General features: G+C 45.8%; 1 protein-coding gene across 3 annotated transcripts in view; it reads right to left on the bottom strand.

Annotated features, from left to right (window-relative positions):
• RNF216 (ring finger protein 216) overlaps window positions 1–23,921 on the bottom strand; it is a 76,812-nt gene that overhangs the window by 14,902 nt on the left and 37,989 nt on the right. The window lies entirely within an intron of this gene.

Here is a 23,921-nt window from a genome sequence, read left to right as displayed (position 1 = left end):
CAGAGGTAAAAAACGTGGTGCCAAAGGACATCAGGTGCATCTGTTTCCTGACCAAAATCCTTTACCTTCATATAAAGGGCTTCTAATTGCACCATTGATGGAAATTCTGCAGTTAGATCAAAATCTCAGTTTCAACAGGCACACAAGCAAACATATATATAGTTTTGCAAAACCTCACAAAATAAATGATTAAACAGCTGAAAACCACAGAATGTGGACAACATCTATAAAATCAAGGTGGAATATGAAGAAATATTCACAAACAACCAGAATAGCTGGATTAAACTTAGAGCAAGTGGCTGAACTCTCTTGTTGCAAATTCTTTAGCAACAGAATTGCTAAAAAGGCTCTAATCCAGGACTGGTAAAGTTGCATGGAGCAGGATTGTTGTGGAGGCACAATTAGGAAGGGACTTGGACCAACACTGGGGACAGAGCTGATTTTTTCAGCTGGCTGGCCAAAGAAAACAATTTTGTTTTGGGTCAAACAAGAGATTTTCCTTTAATTTGAGGAAGATTAAAAAACATCCAGATCAGACTTGAAAAAAAATACATGTTTTATGATCCCACTGTTTCATCTTCAGGATGGCTAGGGCTTGGACTCTTAGATCCAACCTTCCCCATCTGGCTGTGCAGCATCCTTTTCCCCTGCACACCAGAAAAGGTCCCAGAAGAGCTTTGCCCAGCCCTGGTCACACTATCAACAAAATACAACCACTGCAGAGACAGATCTTACTTGATTGCATTTACCTTCATTTTATTTTAATGAAGAAATTGGATGTTTATGTGAGATATGAAAGAAGAAAATGCTTCAAGACACACGTAGGCAGCAACACTCTTTTGATTGTGAATCAGACAAACAGGATGAAGGCCAAAGCTTCCAAGGAAGCCACCCTGGGAGGGGGGGATGCAAAATGGGGCCTTGTTTGTATCTGTGCTCGCTGGGAGATGCCCAACTGCTCGTGCTTTCATCTGGAGAATGAAAGGCTCCTGCTCCTGGCTGCTGAGCTGGACGTGTTTGCAAACAGCAGGGTGAGGGCTGCAGCGAGCCTGTGACTGCATCCCAAAACCCAGCAGAGCATTTTGTGATCACTCACCTTGCAAATGCACCCCTTGGCAGGCAGGCACTGGTTTTAAGGGGCAGTAAATGCCTCAGGTTCTATTGATTCTCATGAATCATTCATCACACCCTGTGTTTTCCTGCTAAAGCTGTTAAAACAAGCACCATTTTGTGTGCATTTTTGGCAGGCCACATCTGGCTGTTGGCGACACAGGAGGATCAGACTTGGAGCTGTTCACATACCTCCATGAGGACCCACCTTCCCCTCTATTCCCAACACCTGGCCACATGCCATTCCGAGATCAAAAGTGCCTTAGGTTGTTTTTTTTTTTCATGTATACCAAGGGTTAAAAAGAGCCTTTGGAGCCCTGTTACACAGAACTGCTTCCACATGCCAGCAACAGAGATTTAACAGCTTTTTGCCAGGAGGGCTGGCACATTTTCCAGCCAGGAGCCTGCTATTCCCAATTACTTAACTCCAGGAGCCTCCTCTGCTGCCCAAACGATGCCCCTCTGAAGCAGATGGTGCCACTTAGAACCTCATCCCAAGTAATTTCCTTCTGCTCCCGCCTCCAGCCTGGTGGCTATTGGAAACAACGCTCTCCCTGGAGCCCAGGCTGCTGTTATTTGCCAAACAGTTGTCTCCTGCACTCAGGAAAAGGGATTTCTGTGCAGGCAAGGAGAAAGGGAAGAGGCATGGCCATGCAGATTCCTGGGATGGCACCACAGGAGGCATCCTGTTCCCCGTGTGACGGTGGCACAGCGGGTGCCACCACAGCTGTGCACACTTCTGGGATCCCTCCCAAGTTGTGCTGTCCTCAAGGAGCTGCAAACCCACAGGCAGCTGGGCCTGTGCCAGTGCACCCCATGAAGGGGACAGTCCTGTGGCTTCCTGCCTCCCGAGTGTCACCTGGTGCTGCCTCTGACTGAGCCACGTCCTCTCTGCGGGAGGCTTGGGAATGTGCACCACACACGTGCCATTAGCAGAACCTGCTGTGATTTTCCCCCTTATTCTACCCAAAAACAATGGCACATTGTTAGATCCCTTCACACAGAACTGGGGAGGTAGCCCATTCAGACAACAGCTACTGGCTCTGGTACCACAACTGAGATCACAGCCCTTGCCCAAGAGAAGTGACTTTTTCAAATTTCTACTGAGTCAAACCCAACCCACTTGGCTGATGAGGGCTTTGCACATCTTGCACAATGACAATTCTGAACTTTACAATTTCCACAAAGGGTTCTTCTACTTCAGAACCAACCCTTTGATAATGAAGATACTCTCCCATTACCATATTAACCTCAACAAGCAATGGAACAGCTGATTTTTTGCAACCAACCTAGATTATTTCCATGAGAAGAGCAGCACAAGGCACCAAGACTGCTATAGCAATATAAGGCACCACCTAAAACCACAAAGAGGAAACAAGTCCTTCCCAGTCCTGAAATCATCTACTCCAAGTGTAGTGGCCAGAAAGCAACTCAGTCCACCAAAATAAAGATCCTTCCCAAGTTCTTCAGTATAGCAATGTGCCCCCTGTTGACAGAGTGACTAAATTATTCTTTGTCTGCTTAAAAAGGCAAAAGGCACAGAAGTTTGGTACAAAGACACCTCATAGGACCATTTGGACTTCACCTCAGACCTGGGGATGGCCAATTGGACAGCGGCCAAGAAGTCCTGCCAAGGTAACTCACTAAAAAAAGAAGAGAACAAAGGAAATACTGGCTTTTGTGGGGTGTTTTAGCAGGAGCGAGAACCTCTTGCCACTGGCTCATTTTTTCTTGATAAGAGCTTTGTTGTTTTGTCTTTTATTAAACCTTTTCCTGTTTCCAACACTACCTCAGAAGCCATCCTGTTAATTACATGCCATTCAGGGTAGCTGGGCTATCTCAGGTTCTCTGAGAACTCCTAAGACCTGGCTTGAGGAGAAACCTTTCAGCACTTGGTCCCTTAGCAAACGCTGCTGTACTCAGGTAGGGGCACTTTTGCTTTGGCTGTAACAGCACTTCAGCTGAGTGCCTCATTTCTGGACACTGTGAATTCCATGTTTTTTCCTGCTTTCTCCCAGCCCACTCCTCCTCACAGGCAGGTACAGCTAAGGCAGCTCACGCTTCAGGTGCTGAAGAAGTCTTGGCATTAGGAAAGGGCTCCAAACCAGGCACAGAGACAGGAGATCATTAAGAATCTGCTGCCTGTTACATCTGCCCCAGCTTGGCAGGCAGCCTGGGACAGTCCATGACTCTGCTCTGGCCCAGGGAGGATGTGATGGAGAGGGTGTTTAATTGCACCCTGTAATCTCCTCACTGTACATCTGTTAGAGGCAGCGGCTCTGCTTCCTCCCGCTGCCCGCCAGGAAGCAGCCGGGATTAACACAAACATGTTTGGGTTCAGGAGGATCCTTTGTTCCCAGGGTCAGTGGTGGATGTGCAGCTTTCTGTGCTCAGGGCCAGCCTGGCCAAGGGTGGACACTTTGCTTTTAGTGTGGGCAGCACAATCCCTCAACACCCTAGTTAATTGTCCCAGCACCTAATGAAGGTGGCAGGGAATGTTTTAGATTAATTCACCACCTTCCTCAGCACTTCTGCTGGTACTTCCAATGGATGCTACAGTTTTAAACACAGCCTAGACTTTTTTCCCCCACTCTATCATCAACTAAAAATATCTCTCTAAAGTCCATCCCACTCATCGCGGGGGGGGGGGGGCAAAAATCCCAAGCAATCAACTTTTCCTTGCCAGTCTCCACATTCTCTTGGCCACAGTCAGTAACAGAAATCACTTTTCCCGACTGCAACCTAAACAAATACCACATGGACAAAAACATCAGATGATCTGCACAGATCCCAGCCCGACTGCCCACGGCATTCCCGCGTGCCTGCTCGTGCCATAGGAGTTTACACGGAGCCATTTACTGACTGAGCAGAACGCAGAGAGGGTGGGGGAATCTCGATTTAAACAGCAACAGGCAACAGCCCCGGCTGTCGTCACTGCCCTCCGCTGCCAGCCGTGGCTCTGAGCTCCCCCCAGCTCTCCACACGCTGGGTAATTAAATCCTTGTGCGCCGCCATTCCCTGCATGGCTCCGGGGCCTCTGCCCATGGCACCCGTGGGATGTTGGCCATAGGGAGGTGAGGATGGAGCCCCAGTGATGGATTTGCTGCTTCCTCCTGCTCTCAGGACGTGCAATAGCACAGGCTGACCCCAAACTGGCAGATGGGAATGCAAGTGCCTCAGAACAGCACCTCAGGGCCAGTCCGTACTGTGCTGCTTTAATTAAAGAGCTGCAATTCCCAGCCAGATAAGTTAATGGGAAAGCAAAGAACCGCAGAGTCTTCCTCCCCACAGTTTCACTGTCCATAAAGCTGCACTGACCTTAACTAAAAATTGATGCAGAAGTGGCTAAATGAATACAACCTTTAAGCATGGATAAGCTCTCATGAACACAGTCCTTCAGGGCTGTTTCTGGGATTTCCTATGTGTTAAGCTGGGATAAAGAGGCTATAATCCAGCCCAAGACAATCCATTTGGGTAAGAGACCCCTCTTTAGAGATGTACAAACAGCCAGCACAGGGAGGAGGGGTGACCCCCAGCTCCACAGACCCCTGACTGCCAGTGCAGGGGAAGCTCCTTCCAGCATGAATTGCTGTGGCAATATTCTGGTCCTGGAGCCACATACAGCGGGCATGACAGGCAGCAGGTACCAACCCCAAACACAAAATCCAGGCAGGGTGGAGAAGGGAATGCCATACTTTGGATGGGTGATGGAGCAGGAACCGAGGGGCTGGGAGGACATCCCTGGGTTTAGCTCTCCCGGGAGCTCGGCTGTTCCCCAGGCAGCGCTGCCGCTCAGCGGCCGCCGCTCACACGGCAGCGATGGAGAGCAGGAAGGAAACCTGGGAAAAACAGAGATTTCCTCTCCTGAGCACGGCCACGAGTCGTTCTGTGAGGGGAGAGGCCACAGGGAGAAATAAAGCAAAGGTACAAGCTTGGACTAGGCTGTAAGAATGTGCTGTGGCATAGAGACCCAAGAGTGACTGGGAATTAAAAGCTGGATAGGGAATACATGCATTTATACTCAAAACCCATCAAGAACCATAGAACAGAATAACAGAATTATTAAGATAGGAAAATATCTTCACTGAGTCCAATCTTTAAGAAGAGTGGTTAAAGCTTTTATATAGCCATATATTAAATCCCATTACAAAAAATGATGACCCAAACCAATGTCTTGTTTTGCTGTTCTTGTTAAATTGAGCATATATTTAGTCCCACCCCATCTCTAAGATACTGGAGATACTCAATCCCTTTTCCTTCCAGGCTGGTTCCCAGGAAGGTTTGGGTTGTCTGTGTCAGAATCCCAGAACCAGAAATGTGTGGTAACTCCCACCTCTTGCCTAAGTCAGTAGGACTAGCTCCTATCTGTAATCAGAAGTTTCTGAAACACACAGACCAAACCAAAATAAACTTTTCCCTCCTCAGAGTTTGACTTTAAAAGGCCATAACAGCTGCTGGTGTGGGTGAAGTGGTTATAAAGACCTATGAAGCAAAAATATCTGCAGCTTCACACAAGAAGTGCTACTCAGCATCACTGACACTGTGGCTGGCCAGAGGTGGAAACAGCACTAGCACAAGAAATTGCTCCTTGATCTCACACTCAGGGTAACCTGAGTATGAGAAACAGCTGTTTCATGGGGAAAGGTCATATTTAATTTGAACTTGAACAAAACTATTTTTTTTTTTCATTCTCTGGAATGTTTATAAAGAAGTATGATTGTTTCAAAGCTACTTTCTCTCAAGCTCCAGGGCTCTGAGAAATACATCAAAAGGTGCAGGCAACAGGTTGGCTGCAGAAAAGAGCACTGGAGTATTTGTATCACAAATTCATCACACACATGCCCTCCCCTGAGCTGAGGAACAAGTGTTTCTCACAAGGATAAGCTCTCCTCACCTAAATTATGTGTGGTTTTTTTTTTTTTTTTTTTTTTTTTTTTTTTTTTTTTTTTCAAAAGCTAGTTCCTACCCCTGAGCAAGCTGGTGTCACACAGATCATCTCTCCAGATCAGCACATGGAGAATTCTGGATGCAGGGTGGACTGTGACATACCCAGAGGTGGTCACCCACCAAACTGAGTCCACCTGTAGTGCAGCTAGAGGAGAAGACTGCTTGGTCACTTTAGAAAGGCAGGTTAAATATATCCTGGGACCTCACACCAACTATGTTGGCTAAATCACTGTACCTGAGGTCATATCACTCCTTCCCAGGGAAAAAAGTTGAGAGAAGCTCAGCACATGCTACTGGAAACACATCAGTAGCTGTCAAGCACAGCTTTGAGATCTGTTGGACTGATTGCAGATAACAGCTACTGCCTTCCCAGCCAAGGTAAATAATTAAATACTAGCAGAGGAGTTCAAAGCCTCAGCAGCTGCCCCTCCTGCCCTCCCCCAGTGCACATTCCTGCACTCAATCCAGCAGAGCAGATCCAGGAGGTTATCCATGTAATCCTCTGCACAATCTCTCAGAAAAAGGCATGCTGCTTCCAATAGCTGCAACACTTAGTGATGAGATCTGACTGTGGAACTGGTGGAAACAATAGAGACCTTGGGAGAGGCACAGGTTTAGAGTCCAAGACAAGCAAGTTGATTTTTAAAGGATAACTCCGGAAGCTCACGCCCAGGGATTGCACCCAAGGATGCCAAGAAGGTAAAGGCTGACTAAAGGAAGGTATCTTATTTACAGAGATACCTGCTAACGATGCATTGTGAGACTGAGAGGAGGAACAATTACTGAAGTTAATTTTGAAACTTCCCTCTTACACCACCACAGGATAAACAAATTCATTCTCCCCAGACACAAACCCCTATCCCTCTGACTAGCAGAACCTGGAGAGAGCCTCTTCCAGACCCTTTTCCCCCTGGTTTTCTCTCTCCCTACCGTTTCCCAGATTTTATTATAACAAAAATATCAGCAAGAGGAATTCTAAGAGTTGTCCTCTCCTCCATCAAAAATTGCATGGAGACCCAGGTTTATGTAACACACCTACAACCCTTTTTAAGGAGACTCTACAATATAGCAATTTTGATGGTAAGTTAGCAGCATTAACACACCTTGTTTTCAATTTAGAACATTTTAAACTGCAATGTCTACCTACAACAGAAGTTCACACTCCAGATCATCACAACACCAGCAAGGGATGGGGAAAGGTGAACTCATGCTGGTAAACAGCTTTGCTCTGGGTCCAAGTCCACCCTCAGAAACTGGGCTAGCACATCTTGTGTTATCTGGGAAATGAAATCCAAATTATGGGAAACCCCCAAAGTAAGGTGTTCTTAGCTTCAAACAGGCCAGACTAAACAAAAAAAACAAAAAAATGTTGGGGAATGAGAAAGGATTGACAAAATAGGAAGCAAAGGGATAAGTAGCCATCTTGAAAACTCATAAATTCAGATTATTTACTGCTTTAATGCCTGTGTGCTTCAGTTATATCTTACCTGCTGCTCTCCACATGAGCCATTTACAGACAGGACACATGTGCACCCCTGAACTGAACCACAGGGCAGCCAGCCCTGTAGCTGTAATATTTATAACAACAATATTTACCACAGAGGTATGAAAATGGCCCTGTGAACTGCTGACCTTCACCTTGCACCTTCACCAGTGTGACACTGAGTCACCTGTGGCTCATTTGCTGGGTTTAGAAAAGGCAGTGGAGAAACCAGAACCCATGGCCCTGCAGCAGCCTGCTGGGACTTCTGAAAAAGCCAAAACAATTGAGATGTGCCACGAGGTGAAAGAGTTCACACCTGAGCTCCTGTACAGAAATCCACTGGATTTCCCCCTGCAGCATAAAACCTATTATTTTGTATAGGTATGCGGATAACAATAACAAAATATATCAAGCAGACACTTTACAACAAAAGAGAGCAGAAAATTAATCAGGGAAATAAATGTGCTAGCAACCTACTGATTCTTCTTCCAGAGCCCTGAGTGATGTTCCCATTCCCTCCTGTACTTAAAGCACCCACCAGCTGAGCCTGGGTTTCTGTTTGGTGCAGAAGTGGTGAAAAAAACCCTCAAACCCACAATTTGTGGGAGTTTTTAAAAGTTCTGCTAAGGTTATTTGGCCCTGCATGATGCAATGTGCTTTCCCAAGGCTGCAAGGAGCAGAGGGACACTGGGAAGGACTCAGCAGCCCTACAAAGAGCAGGGCAGAGAGGACAGAGCCACCTAAGGCCATCGAGCCAAGTGGCTGCTGACCCCAGACCAGCCTAATCCTGACCAAAGCCGATCAAGCTGCCTTAACTCCCGTGGGGGGACAGGCAGGTTAATGGAGCAGTGCTGCAGTGTCCTGCCAAACGAGGGGAACTCAGGACACATTCTGTCTTCTAAGCAGGAAAATTGTTTAACCTGTAATTTAATTTTCAGCTAAGTCATATAATCCTTTTCAATTCACTTTTTTATTAGTTGCAGCAAAAATGCAGGGCTTGGAAATGTTTTGGAGTAAGAGAAAAACCACCTCAGATGTGCAGACGTTGAAGCTAAGCTGAGTTAGCAACTCCAAAGGGAGCCTCTGCACCTGCAGCAGCTCCCAACAGCAGCTGGTAATGCAGCAAGACAAGCTGAGCTCCACACAGCCACGTGAGACCAGGTAGGAGGCCAGGAAAAAGAGGCCAGGAACAACTCCTGGAACCCCTGCAAGGTTTGTGGGGTCCCAGAGCTGTGTGAGACAAAGCCCTGCACAACAGGAGTGGGGACTGGAACAGCACCCTGCAACACTGGAGTTGTGAAACCCCAAGTGAAGAGTTCCCTTTCTGCCACACTCACAGACGCCCATCGGAAAGACCGGTTCCCCTCTTCCCCTGCATGAGCACACGAGTTTAATTAAGCACGCTCTTCAATGATTTGCATGGCATGACTTGTCTACACACCAGAGATGTTGCAAGCCTGTTATCTGTAAAAGCAGAAAAACCCTCAAAACACCCAAAAAGTACAAGTCACCTCATCTCCGTTTGAGACCCAGCTCATTCCCAAGCAGCAACAGTAATTTCTGCCGTGACCCAACTACAGCAGCAAAACAAACTGGAATATTTCATGTTGCTGATGACAATTTGGTTTTGAGGGGAGAATACTGGCTAGCTCAGGAGAAGGAAAGCCATCCTAACACTCCAGGCCACAAAGGAATTATGATCCTGGTGCAGGATGGGAGTCCACTGGTCACCTTTACCACACAGAAACAATCTCCCTCCTCCTACACCCATACAGAAGGGAAAAATAGAGGAACTGCAAGCACAGAGAGCTTTGGCATGGCTGGATGTAAGGAACAATCAAAACTGGTGTTGTGTTGTTATCCAAAGGGTGGATTATTAAACTATGCTGTGCATGCAGTTCCTCTGAAAAGACTAAGTCCAACACCCTCACAGGGGTACAAGCCACAGAAAAGAACACAGAATGGGATACCCAAAGGTTAAATCAACCATTTTGGCAGCACAAATAAGGTATTTAGAAACAGACAGGTTTCGGCCATTTCCCCAGCCCCAGAGCAACTTCCAGATCCTGTTCTCATTTTTCCAGGATGTCTATTGTAAGGACAAGGAGAGGAAGGAAAAAAGGAAAAAGCACAATCACAAACACACCACCATTAAAACAGAGTTGAAGAATATGCGGATGCTACTGAAAACAACTTCCAAAGCAGTTCCCCAGCACGTGGGGAAGCGTTTAGCTCCTACTGACCAGTCAGTGACCCTGGGGAAGAGGCTTTCCATCTTTCTCCAAGAGAGAAGTCCCAGCTACACCCCTGCAACCGGACACTGTGATCTTGTGAGGGTGGCTGGAATGAAACAATCCCAGAAGCATCATTAGAGACTCTCCTAACTAGTTACTGTCCTTTTTTTATCCTGATTTCAGAGCTCAAGTGCCACATAAGGACCAAAAATAAAGTGTCGGCCAATAGGTTTTGCATGGAAGAAACATGAGCAGTACCACTTAAAAAAGCAGCAGTTTAACTGAGTGCCAAATGAGCCATTTGCATTAACCTCGTGAAACAGGATGTGAAGCACTTAGCAAGAAACAGGAGATTGACTTTATTAGAAAAATACTTTAAAGGTTCAAATTCATCAAACCACTAGTAGCCAGGGGTGATTTGCAAAAGACATTATTGACTGACAAAGTTGGCTTTTGGCTGTCCAAGCCATCAGCAATTACCACCCAGAGGGACATTACCTGTTCTAAGCTAATGAGTGACACCAGTGCCAAACATCAGGCACAGACATTAACTGGGGCAGAAAATGGCTCTTTAGGGTTCAGGAAGAAATCTATTCCGAGATATCCATAAGAAGCCAAGACATTTCACTTGGTGTAAAGGAGATTGTAGAGAAGAAGTGTGTATTGTTCTCAAATGCCTATCTAGACTCAATCAAAGTTATCTAAACTCAATCAGACATGAAAACCATCCTGGGTTTGGACCAGATCAACCTCTCCCCATGAAATTAAGGAGAGTCACAATTCCTAATTGCTGTCTTAAGCAACAAGACTGAACATCTATGGCACCCTTCAAACAAACAAACCCATCACCTCAGGGTCGATGTTGTAACTTGGTTTATTTTAGCCTAGAATTTACTATGTTGCAAATTCCATCCCCACCCATCGGCCTCTGGTAAGACCAGCCCCTTCCTCCTGCCCGAATTCTCGCTTCCACTTCTGACCCAGGATTTTATAGCAAAGGGAAACCAGGGTTATTGGCCATAAAAGGAAAAGACCCATCTATCACATTTCTGCGGAGGGGAGTCAACCAAGAGGAACTTCAGTGACTTCCTTAAAACTCCGGAAGCACCAGATGCCACTGCCGTGTCCCCTTATAAGGATTAAAGGGCTTTTCTCCCGCTTCCGTCAGGGATGCACGTGGGCACCAGCTCCAGACAGATGTCTCATTCCGAAGGAAGACAAAAGGGAAGGGAAAGGAAAAAAGCAGCAGCAGGTTAGGGAGTTCTGCCCCAGGCTCCCCTGCTCTGCGAGGGCACTGCAGATGCAGCCTTTCCCTTGGCGACCCAATATGCCCCCTTCCATGCAATCCTACTGAACTATCTGCTGGAATTAACAAGATGAAAATTTCATTTACATCAGGAATGCATTTGGCCTTTTAGTTGTGGCATGTTTATGTTCGCTTAACAAACCTCTATGTTTCTTCCATCAGATATTATTCTGAATTCCTAGCCTCAACTACGGGCATGCTCAATCCAAAAATAAGGGGAGTAAGAAGTTATTTCAATCAAGAATGTTAACTTTTCTTTTTAAAAAAAATGAAATGGCATTCTTTTACATTTACACCACTAACCACAGCCACACTTAAACTCCCTTAACACACACAAGAAGGTGAGATGCCCCTGCACTGAAAGTCACTCGCCAACAGCTATATCAACAAGAAAAGCTGACAGGACAATTTCATTTTTGTTTCACTTTCAGAATCACATGAAACAATGCAGCAGTATTGGGTGGAAACCACAAAACTGATTATGAGCCCAGAAGTAAAAGTTAACCTGAGCTTGTTTGTCAGGTCTTAACAGCACAATGGTGCTTGGGGAGAAAAGTCAGTACGATGCTCACAGGGTATCTTAAAATTTCAAAACATTGCTTATTGTAGGGTATTTTAGGGTATTTTTTTTTGGGGGGGGGGGAGGGGTGAAGAGCTTTTTATTTCTGAGGAAACTATGTAAGTTGGAGCTTCATAATTTTAGGGTAAGCCAAGGAATCACTGCTTTGTAGTTGCAGTGGCTCCAAGTCTCCTCCTTACAGTGGTTCCCAAATGCATGAATGGTCTCTCCCCCATGCCCAGCACCAGCCTCTTAAACAAAAAGTTCCAGTCAGAAGGAAACCAAACAACACAAGATGTCCTCTTCCTCTTTAATCAAAGAAAATACTGCTCTGTCCCACATCAGATGTTAGAACAAACTGCTTCACCCTGGGCAAAGTCTCCCACTGATTTCCAGGAAGTCCCACTAGTAAAGCATATTCCAATATTTATCTTCAATTCCATTTATCCACCTTCAGGTACATGAGCTGGACTTTTGGTAACACATTCTACAACCCAGTCAGTACCTTTGTGGAAGGGTTTGGTGTGCCAGGTTAATGCTGCCCAGCAGCCAGAGAAAGACCCTCAACCCTCTCCCCATTTTTAAATACATAAACACCATTGCTTGACTTCCCAGAAGCACAAAGAAGATATATTATAACAAGAAACACAAAAGCTTCACTTTTTGGTTTTGACGACCAACCTAGAAGCTTTCCCTTGGAAGAGCAGCTTTCCAGGAGTAGCTTGAAAAACACCCTGGCTTACAGCACTCTCATTACAGGACAGGAGAATGTTCTCCCTCCATAAGTCACAATAAACTAGCAAAATAAATACAGGTCAGTGAGGCCTCACCCAGCTGTAAGCTTTCTTTGGGTATATTTAAAAAAGTCTTATTAAATCCGATATCCACTACCTACTGTTGGGCCAGAGGGGTCCCACTGCTAAACCTGAGGCTGATGTTCCTTTGCCAGCAAATCAGTGGCCTGTGTTACTTATCCCAACAACTTCCAGTGCCAATTTATTTTACAAAGGAAGACCCTCAGCAGAGATCTTACTCAGAGGAAAACAAAAAAAAAAAGAAACCAACAAAAAAAATCCCAAGCAGGTATAGCATCTGACTTATGACATCTGACTTTGCTGTTCTTGAATGCAAAACCCCACAAGCCCTTTTTGACACGAGGCTCCTAAAAATAACATCCTTAAAAAAAGTCCAGTTATTTTTATACAGTCACAAGAATCACTGGATTGCTTCTAATTATCCCATCCTTCCTTGGAATGTCTATTTGTGCTCAACACAACTGGCTGTGACACCAGTGGAATCATAACACATCCTGGATCACAGGCAACTGGGTAAGTTTAATTTCACCTTGAGAACAGCTTTGAGAGAGTGACAGTTAAAAAAAGCCCATTTTACTGTGATCTTTGAAGCCTGTGTTAAAAAGGTGCCAGTTCAAAGTAGAAACAGATCTTACACTGGCCATGACTGAAAACAAAACCTGTCTGTAACAAGGATTCACAGCAGGATTAGAAGTGTTCCACCTAAACGGGATCAGCAGGCAGATTCCTAAAAAGCCCCTAGAGCAGGACAAGTCTATTGGACTTCTCTGTCTTTCCTGTAAATACATCCTTGCTGCCTCTGGCTTCCAGGGCACACTGACTTTGCTCCAGAGAGTGGTAACACAGAGGAATCTGCTCGAGGCACAACAGAAATGTGGAGAGTTGTCCATCTGCACCATGGCCAGGCATTCCAGCTGGACCCTCGTGGTAACCAGGCTATCACTGCATGGCCCCAGAGCCTCCCGTGGTGCAGTCAGCACTCAGCTGTTACTGGAACTCATTACTGCACAGCCAAATATTTGCAAGGAAAACTTGCTAGATGCTTATTCATAGGAGGCCTGGCTCCTGCCTGATTTTCTTAATGCTCCTCACACCCTGAGGGAAAGAACATTTCCAGAATTAGTATCTACAGCCTCATCTTCTTCTCCCAAGCTGCATCTCAATGCTTGAACTCACACCATATCTTTCTGCTATTATTTAATACTATTTTTTTCCCTTACACCATCTTTCTGCTATTGTTTCACACTATTTTTTTTTCTCCTTTAAAAATGTGATGCTTTTATCTGAAGAGTCATCCATTGCAATTTGTATTGTCATGGCAACAGGACTCCCTCCCCTGCCCAAAGCCCATCCTCAGGCTCATTGTGCTCATTACCAGACTGGCAGGCAGCACCCTGCATACAGATGAACCTCTCAACGTGGGCTGCTCTCCCTGCAGCTGGACTGACACAGCTCCTGCTAGGGGGTTATGGTTGCTCCAGAAGGAGGGGAAGAGTCTTCCTAAGTCAAATTCCCTCTATTCAAAGAAATAAGTGTTACTCAAGGCATTTCTGTAGTAGGCACACTTTTGTTTTGCTGGTTAAATGAAGAGACACGGGCTCATAACCTGTCTGACAGTGCAATAGAAAAGAATATTTAGAGCAGGTGTAAGAGGGCTTTGCTAAGGCAGCTCGGACACACTGATAAAGAAAAAGGGGAAGATCACTCCACAAAGGAACACGACCAAGAACAGGGCTCTGGAGCCCTCTTATGGCAGCTCACTCTCAGCTTCCTTAGAGCAGAACTCCACATACACCTCACAGTGTCTGTAAGGGCAAGGATGCAACCAAGACAGGGTGGGAAAAAACACCTTCTGGCTTTGAGCACACAAATGTTTTTTAAAACCCCACACTTCCAGCTCCTTCAGTGGTCCTGATAAATATGCAAAGACTGGACAAGCCCCACGTTTAAAGTGGGACAGAAGACACTGAGACCAATCTCCCTCACAGCTAAAGTGCTGCTTCAGTAACAGAAACATGCAAGGAAAAAACTGAATTCACTGCTCCAGTGCTAACAACTGCTCCATGGGGATGTCAGGCTGACTAATACCATGCAGGAAAGCCAGGCTGGTTTCATACCAACACGTTCTTCACTTCTCCAAGTCAATAAGTTCTGACAGAGCCACAGAGCTCAGCTCCAAAATCCCTGCCCAGCAGCCACTCGGGGAGCACAGGCGAGGAGGGGGCTCACCTAAAGCTGGGAAGAGCACAGCTGCTGAGCTCTGAAGGGGTTACAGAGATTCAACAGCAGGGAAATATTTATGGAGAAAAGATGCTGAGCTGTGCATGTTTTCCAGGCTGGAGATGGTTTTAATTTACCTCTTGCAAAGGCTGTGATTATTTGCTGCTGGTTTTTGTTGAAAGCAGCTATTCGAGGCTCACCTACTCCCTCTGGTGTCACAGCTCTGCAGCTGAGCCAGAACAAAACACCACCTAAACTCATAAAAAGCAAGGAATCCTGCCTTTTTTTTTTCTCCCCTCAGGAAAAGAGCAAGCCATATTTACAAGCATTAGTGATTACCCTTCCCGGGCACAAAGCAGTCTTCGACTATAGCATGCTAAGGACAGTACAGACATCTCCTAGAGCTCAGAGCTACAGCCAGGAGTAGATCTCTTTTCTCCCAGCTCTTCCTTCAGAGACTGTTCTCTGCTTGACTTTAGCTCAACTGAAGCATCAAGCACGCTCCTCACTAGATTTTGCTATACTTCTGGTCAGCATTGACATGCCTGTGTTAAAGTATTAGTTTAGATATTTTTATGAGACATTTTAAAACTGGGGAAGTATCCTCACCATGACAAGACTGGGGTCAGGCACCCAATCCTCCTAGAACTAGCTGTACACTGCAGGAGGAAGCTGCATCTCACCAGCCCTCTCATATCACTCCATGAACCTGCACAGCCCCATAGACAAAAGGGATCCAGTTTTCACTATGGATATAAACTTCCACCTCCTAACCAGTGCTGCTTCCCCAGGCATTTCCCAGATGCCACCCTGCTGCATGGTTCTTCTGCTTCTTTCTTCTCAACCTGCTCCTCCTCTTTGTCTTTATGTTTCTTGTGCTTTCTTTCACTGCTGAGCTGCCATGCAATGCTGCTATAACACCAAGGAGAACAAACACAGCTCCTTATGCTGCTTTTTTCATTTGTAGCTGCTTCTTTCCCCATTCCACTAGGGAATCTTGCATCCTCTCCTTCATTGTCTGCCCCATGCCTCTTCCCCAAGCTGGCAGCAGCTTACCCAGCCTGGCAGAATCCCTCCTCAGCCCACGTGAACAAGGTTTCCAAGCTCTCCTCATAAAGCATCTGCTTCACATTCTCTGATTAATACATACCTTGAAGGGAACCATAAATATTTGCCTGGATTTTCTGTTAATCTTGCTCTGACATAGCTATTAGGATTACTGGAGTGTGGGTTGATAAGCAATGGGGTGAGTGCTGGAGTGTTTCGGGAGATGACAGCAACATCTTGCTGTATTTCACTGATGTGGATGCCTTGGTGACCTGCACTAATCCACTTGGAAAATTACTATGAGAGAACAAAGAGTCTTAAAATATGAAGCTGAGGGAGGTGGAGTGCTGCAAAGAGAAGTTTTATTTCCAGACCAGTCTTTTCTAAATATATGCATAAACATCTGCATTCAGCGCCAAGTGGAGAATCACAAACAGAAACGAGCAGAGAATAACCCAGAGCAGGACCTCCCCACACACCCACATCCACAGGCATTGGTGCAGCAGGAAAAATCCAGGAGCCCTAATTTATAGCATAACCTTTCTCTCAGTGCACACACACAGGAACAACTACTTAGCCTGAACAACAGCCATACTGCCACTTAACAAAGCACCATACTAAAACAAAGGCTGTTTTGCAGAGTTCAGGTCAAAATCAGAATTTTGGATGCAGTGATGAAAGACAGCCCTTTTCACACAGACCTCTTACTCCTGAATATTAAAATGCTGCTTGGTTCCTTCACCAGCATAATTAGCATGGCCCAGTGTAGGGTCAGTAGTAGTCCATCTAGACCTGTGGAGGGCAAGGAGGAAGCTCCTTATGGACAGGGCAGGAATGCTGCTCCTCACACTGCTCCCCATGGGCCAGGGACAGTCTGCACTTTATCTAATGGCTCTCTCTAAATTCTTCTTTGAATTTGCACTGTGGCTTTTGAATCACACGTGTTCTGAGGTTGTCTCTCCCCCGGCAGCACTAATTAACACACCACAGAATTCCCAGAAGTGTTACCTCCTGAATCCAGGCTCCCATTCCCTGCAGTCCCTCCGCTCCACGGCTCTCAGTCAGCCACGTGTTCACACCTAGGTTGGCTCAGCCTGGCCAATCTAGCTGGATCACAGCTGGAAATGGTGAGGCTGCAGACTAATGATGTTACAGCAATAGATTTCAACTCAGAATGAGCCAAAAGTGACCTTTAAATTGGGTGTCCTATAAAAGCAGCTATTCCTTTTATTCTATTTACAGCTAAGTCTAAAGTCTTCCCCTTCCCCCTTCTTAATCAGGATCTCCAACTTGATCCAAAAGCTCCAAGATGACTCAAAGCACAGGTTTTCAGCCAACTCTGCCTTTTAGACATTTGATACTAACTTTTAATACTATCTTCTCATTATCTGTTACATTTAAAATGTTACACACATCTCTGGAGGTGTACACTGACAGACTCATCAAGTGATCTCAACATTTCTCCTCAGAGACTTAGCTTTAACATCTTACTGTCTGTAAGGAAGATTTCTAGACTGCAGAGAATAATTTTAAACTTCTTCTAAGGGTCTTCTACCTTCCTGTCATTCTTGACTAAGAACCAGAACAAAACACTTGGTGTCACTAATGTCATAATATAAAGAAAATGTGATCTGACTCCATATGCCCAACATGTAAGTCCAAGGACTACAACAGCTTTTCTGGTAATTGGCACTGCTTGCTTTCACTTTTCCATAGTGATGAGGTACTTCAGAAAAACGATCCAGTCCAAATTTTTGAGATAGCATGTCATCAAACCCACAGAGAGCAGCAAGAAGGTTCACTGATACTGCAAAGGCACTCTGAGCAGAGAGCAATCTGGAGTAACACATGCAAGCAGATCACGGGAATTTTGCATATTCCTGACAAGCAGCTGTAATGATTCCATGTGGGAGACAAGTCAGAAGACTGTCAGAGGATCTCAGTCTGCTTTGGTATGGCTGTACAGTTGCACAACTCATTACACACAAGAACAGTCCACCCAATGCACTGAGTAAGTGCCTTTTAGTTTTACATAACCAAATCAGCCAGGCCAGCCTTTCCCCCACACCCTGGAGCTCCCCTGTGCCTTTGGGCTGTTTATCCAGACTCTCAGGCAAGGGAAAAATGAGAGAATGGGTCTCCAGGAACAGCAGGAGAGTGTGTATGTGCAGGCACACACAGCGTCCACACTGATACCAACATTCACTTTTGCAGATACTTCCTGGGCACTGAAGATGGCAGAGATCCCATTTTTCTAGGAAAAAAAAAGCTGAAGAATAACCCCAGATTTCAGAGTAACAACTGATCAGTGTCTTAGCCATGGCAACTTGCCACCTATAAATGGATGCAGGCGAGGGATAGCATGTCTCTTATTCAGCAGCTACTTCATTCCCATTTAACTTTCAGAGCTCACAGGAGGGAACAGAAAACCCAACAGCTACAGCTAATGCACAGCAGCTCTTGCCTCATCAGGCCATCTCATTCCTGCTCACAGCTGGACCTTGAGGCTGACAGAGATTGGAGCCAACTGCAATGTGAGAGCAATGCTACACACATGGCTCTTCCCTAGCATTTCCCCTGGTATGAGCCACCCTTGCTGGGATCGAGATATCTCATTTATACCACACATTTTAATTTATCTCCCTATGGAGGTAAGAGAGGGAGAGTAATTGCAGGTGTCACAGCAATACGTTGAGAGTTCAAGTGTCAGACAAGGGAGCTGATCCACGTGTTTGGTGAGGAATTCTACCTGGTCCTCAGGGGATTCCCTGCATTTTTCCATTGTTTTTACTCATTTGCCCACCTTGAGCTCACCATAATGCTTGGATCAGGAAAAGGAAAGGAAATACATCCCAGAATGGTTTGGGTCGGAAAGGACCTTAAAGCTCATCTTGTTCCACCCCCTACCATGGGCAGGGACACCTTCCACTGTCCCAGGTTGCTACAAGCCCTGTCCAACCTGGCCTTGTAGGGATGGGGAATCCAAAACTTCTCTGGGCAAATATAATTATACCCAGGACACTGCAGTGCTTGTTTTTTATATCAGGGGTCAGCCTGGACCAGGTAAAGTGTGCTCTGCTTTCAGAGACCAGCTCAAACCAGCTGTGTTAAGTCTCCTGTGCAGAACACAGTTTAGTCTGGCAGATGGGGATGCTAAGTGAGGCTCATTAATCTGTTAGCACTTTCACCCACCCACCGAAATCCCAGTGGTCTGAAGTCATGGTTTTCTGACAAACCCAGAAATCTATAGCTTGTACAACAGCTGCAAGCAGAATAAAGTTCCAGGAAGAAAAAAAATGTTTCATTAAACTACATGGGTAGGTAGGTCAAAATTATTCAAAGAATCTCAGAGTATAAGAAATGAGTGTCTGAAAGTATCTGCATGTTAGTTTGTGGTACAAAACTGGAAAAGGCAACAAATAACTCCTTCACAGCACCTGTTCTTCACTCTGCACACCTGAAACACCACAAAGGGTTAAAACTACAGGACAACAAAACCTTCCAGAAGAGAAGCTTTTCTTAAAAAACACCCCAGTTGTTACCTGCAGACAGAACAGCTACAAAACCAACTCTTGTTCATGTAACCTCATCTCATTGTCCTCTACCCCAGACACAGAACAGTGAAGACCAAGGCTCTAAACAACAAATAAAGCTCAGAAGTTGGCAGGCTGTGTTCAGGACTGGCTGGTGCTGTGCCTATCTCCATATCTAGAAAGGTTCAATGCGCTCATTCCAGGAGGCCAAGAAAAACTAAATATAGCAGCAGGCTACCAGCAAACACCCAACCTGGCACAGCTTCCAGCTACCTGTAAAATCCATTCCTCTCTCCACAGGCCCCTCCGATAGCTGTGATCCCTTCCCTTCTTTGGGGACAACGTGCTGTAAGGAGACACTTCCAGGTTTTACTTACATGGATAATTGCACAAACAAACTAAGGGATGGAGGAAATGCAATAACAGCACTGATACTTCTCACTCAGGGGGATCATCTGACTCTTTCAGATTGGGTTTTTTATTAAGCCTGACATCCGCTCGCAAATAGGAGGGAGCATCCTCCCCTCACGTGTCAGGAGCCAAGTCCTCGTACAGCAACTGCCTCTAAGAGCAGAGACACCATCCAAGAGCATCTGTTTTGTTTCAACCTCTGCCCTTAAAGGAGGACCCAGAAAGGAAAAAAACCCAAACCCTTTAAGCTGCAGACTGGCTTTGTTGGTGTGTACGAGGTTTTCAATCAGAAAAAGCCTCAGGGAGAGCTGCTCACCTCTTGGCTTCTGAATGGCATCATGGATGTTGTGTTTCAAGCTGCAACCCTGAAGACAGACCCCAATTTTGACGGAGCTTTAAGATCTAGCTTAAAGGCATGCATGCTCCCTACACAAAAAACGAGGTCAAAGAAGCTTCTTTTGAAAAAATAAATAGAGCAATAAAGCATTCTTTCAGATTGGCTTCACAGGGGATAAATCACTGAACAAATACAGCCATCTTATCTTGTTGGCAAATGGCACGTTACAGCATCCAGCTTCACGGGAAATGCGCTGCTTGGTCGGAGAGCAACTGATTTCTTATTGTCTTGGAAAATGCTGCTCTTTACTTTTTACAAAACTCCTTTGTTTTTTAAAAAAACACATGATCTCTAAGCAGTGCCAAGCCTGCTTTGCCTCCTGATGCCTCAGGACTTCCTAGCAACCTCACAGCAGAAACATGATCCATCTCCTCTGACCACGAGGACAACTTGTTTAAAATGGTATCCCAACAATATCCTGGCTGCCCTCCTGGCATTCCCCACATGGATGGGATGCAGCAACCACAGGATTCCATGAAGAGCAGAGTGAAGCAGGTGAGGCATGCAGGGCTCTCACAGTACACAGAGGTAAAACTTTCCCCAGACCTTCCATTTTTAGCCTCTTTGTCCCTCCTAAAATCAAACGCAGACACTAAAGACATCCAGTGAGGAACAAGAGCTCATGGGTGGTTACAGAACCATCCCTGGCTGTGGCATCTAGCAACAGCAACGCCTGTTCAGCATTTTGGCACTGATTTATGACAAGTGTACTTGCCTTGCCATTAGCCACAGCTCTCTCAGTTGACCCCTGGGCTCGGAGAGGCAGCCTCGACATTAAACTCCCATCGGCTTTCAGTCCCGCTGACCTCATCCCAAAAACTCGCTGCCATGTTTTACATCATTCCATTAATGCTCCCCTGGCTCGGGGAAACATCTGCTCTGTTTACACTGGTAGCAGCACAGAGACCACTTAAAGCATCACCTTTGCTCCCCCAGCCCACGGCACGGGGCGGGCCCTGGACCTCCCGACCCCGGCACTCCAACCTGGCCGTTGGTTATTCACCAGGGCAGAGGGCACTCACACCATCAAGGCACGGCAGAGGTGTTGGGTAGCAGCAAAAAACGTGGATTCCTCCAGGCCAGAAGTGCAAGTCTGAGAGGGGAATTTGTGCTGACCCTAGCTGAAGATGAGCAGGCTGACTGGAAATAAGGATGGGTGAAACAATGTCAGGAAATGATTAAATTTTTTAAAATCCAAATGGTTTTACAGACTGAGGTAGAGATTCAATGGATATGGATGGTTAATGGTCTACCTTAATCAAATGAGCCACCCTCACATCCCTCCAGCTCCATGACCAGGGCAGGGGTCCCTTCAAGGTGGTTTGCCCCACAGCAATAGGTAGGGACAGGATATCATCCTGAAAGCAAAGCACAGTTCATCCAAACCAATCCCCTCAAAAGCACTGCAGGAACCACCACAAACACTACAGCTTAGCTGCAGCCACCTGGGAGAGCCCAACAGCTCTGAAATACCTGTTCAGGCAGGGGATGCTTATCTATCAGTACTACGTGCTGGAGGCTTAGGGCAAGTCTCCACCAGATCAAGGGGGATGTTACTACATATTTTCCAAAGAATTTCTGACAGCTAAGACCTCCAAAAGGCAAACCCCAAACACTTGTTGCTGCTGTTGTTCCAGTGTTAGGTGTGCATTAAATTAACCCCTGATGTTCTCTGCTGCTGCTAGAAGCATCCTTTACTATTAACCATCCACTCAAGGCTAGAGCTGCTAACAAGCCCACTAGGACACAAAAATGTACAGCAGCCTTGGCATATCAACAGCAACTGCCACAATACAGGCCTAGCACACAACATACAGGGTATGCAGCAAGGGACATCAGCTTTTGTTATAATGAAGTCAGGAACAGGTTTTTCCCACCACTGATTATCTCAACAGTCCATGAATCTGCTGCATTTTAGATTTTTGCCTTGCCCTTGGACAGAGCTTGGACTATGAACTCACACAGAAAGACCCTGACACTCACAGAAAGATTAGACCACTATTCCAACACTCCTATAAACAAGCAACAAACCCCTAAACCACTCTTTTTAAAATTTTTAATTTTGAAACTGCACAGTAATGAAGCCTGGTTTGACTGTGGCTGTGCCATGCAATTCTGTTGACTTAACCCCACCAATCCTGAATGCAATGAAAGTACTGGGGAGGAAAAAGAATAAAAACTGTATTTGCTCGTGGTCTGCAATACATAATGGAAGAGTAACACAATCTGCACAAACATTTTGTTTTTCAGCTCATCCCCAGTGTCCAAAGTATTAGCAGGTCATAGCTTTGCCAATTCTACCACAAAGTTGAAATACTGACTTAAGCATTTTTATTTAGTCCCCTTTCAGCCAAAAAGATGAAAATTCAGTCAAAGGGGAAGAAGTTGGCACTGAATGAGACAAATCAAATTGTCCCTTTCCGGTTCCTTAATTCACATGTTAGGGGACAACCACAGCTGGGAATTTCAATCTCTGGAGCAATTAAAGAAAATTAAATTCAGGGAATGAGGCCTTATGCACTCAAAGCTTCATTAACCCTCTTGCCTTTTAATTAAATATGTGCGCATGAAATTTTGGACAGAATACTTGCCTCAGCGACAATGCTCAATTTTAGTGGCAAATCAGTACTTGCCTTTGTTTTTAAAAAAAGGTACACTGGGATTGCAAACTCTAGACCTCTCCAGCTTCACAATGACTTTATTAAATACAGTAGAAATTACTGCCTATCACCAGCTCCCACTTCATGGGAATGCCTGCTCTCCCTCAAATGCACCAGCAAAGCTCTGCTCTGGGCTCGCTTCAAGATAACAGACAGCCCCACCAACACCACGGATAAAACATGAACTAGGATTTAAGAGCCCTACACTTATTACCATCAGTTAGAGAAATAAAGTTGGCGAGCTACAGCAGGATAGGTTTTACAGCCCACAGAGCAGAGATTAGAGCAGCCAGCCTCTCTTTTAAATACTGCTCATCCTTACAAAAGGCTCAGGAGGCGCCAAAGGCGGTGTGTGACTAGGACAGTTTAACGGATAATCTTTGAAAGGGGATATTGTCAAGTCTGCCCAGCCTAAATATCGAGCTGGCTTTGTGTGAGTTCCCATCTGACTTGTGAGGGAGTCACGCTGCTCCTGCGCTGGCCTCCCGCCTTCCCGGGAATGTCAATGAAGCAGATTCGAGTTCAGGGAGATGCGCGACCGCCTGCCAGGGACTGAGCTCCCATGCTTTGATGCTTCCCCACATCCATCCAGACCAGGGCCCCCACCTGATGCACGGGCAGGCAGTCACATTCTGGACCGGCAGCACGGAGAGGGAAGACACACATGGTCCTTTTGTTGTCTCCAAGAGACTTCTCGGGAATCTACCACCTCGAGCCAGACATTTCACCCAGAGATATGCTCTCATCACTAGCAACTAAAGTTATGCCTCTGGGAGGGATCAGCCTTCAGTTTGTCTATTTTCTTTGTAAGCATGTTTCTGGGAGAGAGACTTGTTTGCCAGCACATGCTGATCAGTTCTGGGTTTGTAGTTTACTGCTGACCGATGCATTTTAGCTGTTTTGACTATTCAAAAACGATGGCGTGCGTTTAGAGATGACCTTCTCTGACTGTCACTTACCATAAGACTCGACACATTTTGCAGTCAATGACACTCCCATCTTCACACGTGCCTGCCTCTCAAGGGGAAAGCTAACACAACAGACAACTGTTCACACCAGGCCTCCAAGGAATGCCATATTCCCAAGTGGATGCTTTGCCCAGTTGTGTGAAGAGGCACAGCTCCATTAACCAGAAACAAGCAATTCCTCATGCCCAATATTCACAGGTTAATTGCTGCATCCCTAAAATAATGTTCTGG

The sequence above is a fragment of the Lonchura striata genome, chromosome 14 (genome assembly GCF_050655825.1).
Source record: "Lonchura striata isolate lonStrDom1 chromosome 14, ASM5065582v1, whole genome shotgun sequence".
NCBI classification, from domain to species: Eukaryota; Metazoa; Chordata; class Aves; order Passeriformes; family Estrildidae; genus Lonchura; species Lonchura striata.
Note: the sequence above shows the minus strand (reverse complement) of the source record. Positions and strands in the feature narration are given on the sequence as shown.